Source organism: Macrobrachium nipponense, chromosome 17 (genome assembly GCF_015104395.2).
Source record: "Macrobrachium nipponense isolate FS-2020 chromosome 17, ASM1510439v2, whole genome shotgun sequence".
Lineage (NCBI taxonomy): Eukaryota > Metazoa > Arthropoda > Malacostraca > Decapoda > Palaemonidae > Macrobrachium > Macrobrachium nipponense.
Window position 1 is genome coordinate 11211664 of NC_087210.1, and position 3178 is coordinate 11214841.

Consider the following 3178-nt stretch of genomic DNA (forward strand, 5'->3'; position numbering starts at 1 on the left):
ACAATGCTCAACTTGGTAGAAATAGCTCTGGCTAATGTCTACATTATCTACATAATGTATTTTATAATTAGAAAATATGTTGGCCAAAAATTGTGTCTGTGATCAGAGGTTTGATTTTTTTTTCTTTTTACTTTTAAGTTGCAGTTCTCTATGACCCAATAATGGAGATTAGTGTTATTTATGTACTTTTCTGGATTAAGATTTTATAATTAAATATCCTTCAAACTAAATTCAGTTATAACAAAATACCAACAATTTTAGGATAGAAATTGTTATATTTCACCTTATGATGCAAGCCGTTAGAAATAAGTAACATCTCCTAAAATAGCATGAACCCGCTATACAAAATAGTATAACGCCATTAAAAGTATTATGCCGATACTTTACGATCGAAAATGAGAATCTTTTGCTACTGTCAGAAAGGTTATGTTGTCACTTCAATATCTAAAAGAATAGGGAAGCTTCTCTTCAAAGGGAAACGGCTCCATTCTCTGCTCTGAGAGGATCGTTAGGTTCCTCCTAAAATTGCCATAAACCCTCATCCTATCTAATCATGGGTCTTTCCGTTAACTGGTGGCGTCTTAAGTATCTTTCTTACTTAAGTAATAGCCGAAATGGCACCTGGCGTAGACTTGTTTCTATATAAATCGACTGATTATGAGGTAAGAAAGGCCACGAAGAAGATTATTTCAATCGTAACTTTCCTTTCACTTCGTCTAATTCTCTTTATCAATCACTGCCATCCGTAGGAGGGCAAATTAGTCCACGAACTGTGCGAGAATAGCCGAGGTCCTATTTTTAGTGTGTTGTGCAGCGTAAGCATTTTTGGAACGCATTTTATGCTTAGTGACTAGGCAGTCTTTCAAATAAACGGTTCAGCAGACATAATTCTGAATTTTGGGAAACGGAAAATTCACATTTGGCACATGAAACGAAGTTCTGTGGTCGCTGGCATTTTGGGAGTTCTGATATTGGGCCAATACTTTTACTTCTTGCATTGTTACCCGTGAACCATGCCTTCGTATGTTAAAAGATTCGTCGTTCTTTGATGAAATGGCCTGCTATTCAGATCACCTTGTCGTTATGAACAGTCATTTACTCTGGGTTTCAGAGACAGTGCAAGACCGTTTTTTGGCAATAACTGTAACGAAGACTCGTATGAGAACGAGATTTTGCTCTAGCGTATTACACCCAGTGCCGTAATTTATAAGGGTATCGTGAATCACTAATTGTAAAGAATAACGAAACTTGTCCCTGTACCAAGAGGCAAAAACTCCATTAGCCAGAAATGGATACGAATACAACAGTAAATTGCTCCACCTACCCTCTCCCCTCACCTCCACCGTCACCCCCATCCTTCATCCTTCCCTCGTCTTCCCTTCTCTCTCTCTCTCTCTCTGAAAGTTGCTTCAGTTTGAACTTTATTTTGTATGATTTTTCTGTCCATCTCTCTAACAATATACATTGTTGTATATATCTAACGACCCAGTCGGTTATTAGCTGCCAGTCGACTGATTTATTTACGCATTAATCTGCTCATATCTCTCTCTCTCTGTAAGTTACCTCAGTTTAAAACATATTTTGTACGATTTTTTCTATCTATTCATCTAATAATAGATTACAATGGTGTAAATATCTAACGATTCACTCGATTGTTACCTGCCTGTTGACTTATTTATGTAGCGATCCGCTCATTCTATCTCTCTCTGTGGTAGTGGTACCTACTGTAAATGGTTATTAGAGTGAGAGATATCTAAATGTATGGTGGAGCTGTAAAACGATAGAATATGATTTATGGTAAAGCAACTGTTATATGTGCATCGGTATAATCAAGGGTTTAACTCTAATGAATGTCCGGTAGAAAGGCTCAACTTTCATTTGTAACACAGAGTAACTATAACCAAGTTACCTATTAAAACCAATCTGAAAGCAATTGGTGGCTTTTCATGGCTAAAAAAGTTGAAAAGTTACGCGATAAACGAATTTCTGCAACCGTGCAGACAGTTAAGCTCCGTGGTGGCCATCTCTTCTTCACCTTCGTAATACAAGGCTATATTGCTGATACCCTGAGTCCGCATGAGGATTACGAAGAAGGTAACCAACCAGGGCAGTCGCTTTACCATAAATCATACATTCAGATATCTCTCACTCTAATAATCATTTACATTAGGTACCACTGCGAGAGAGAGAGAGAGAGAGAGAGAGAGAGAGAGAGAGAGAGAGAGGAGATGAGCGGATCATAAATAAATAAGTCAACAGGCGGATTACACTGGTGCACTTATTGAATTTTTTTAGATGGTCCCTTTTCTATCATCTGTAAAAGCGGTAGGACACTTTTCGTAATATGCTTTTAATAATTATTCATAATAAATCTTAGCGGTGTCATTACACACATATTCACACAAACACATACAAATAAACAATATACGTCTGTTTCTTTAACTGCTGCTAACTACCCTTGTATATGGAGTGGGGCCGATTGTGTAGTTTTTAATAATTATTTCCATTAATGCTGCATTATATAACTGACTAGTTTTAGACACCAGGCTGCGAGATTACCTTAGAAAAAAATTATTTTGATAATTGTTTAACCTTTCTATCTCACATTTTGTTCGAGTTTTATTTATTTATGTAAGTTCCCTAATTCTGTAAAAATAGAGCTACAGAGACAAAATTCTGCTCGACCCCATTTTGGCAACAATTGATATCCTGCAGGAATATCGAGGGCATTAACGGGAAAATGAAACTTTAATTAACGTTGCCTTAGGTTCATTTTTTATTTTATTCATATCATCAAAGATAGTGTCTATGATTTTACAACACAGAAAATTGAAAAAGGAACCCACAATATTACTGTGTATAACGTGTTTACTTATAAATATTTACATTTATTTTACTCTACACTCGAGTACTTTCAGGTCCTCTCTGCGGCCCTTTTTCAAGATATGTGTAGGTTGTCAGCCTGGCCTTGACCAGTTTGACAATCTACACATCTCTTGCAAAAGATGCATAGATAAGGCCTGAAAGTACTCGAGTGATGAGTAAAATAAAATGTAAATATTTATAAGGATCCACGTTATACAGTAATTTTGTGGGGTTTCTTGTTCAATCTTCAGAAGAAAACTGAAAGTTTTTTGTTTGGTTAAAGAAAATGTTAGTGATTTTATACGGTTTGGAA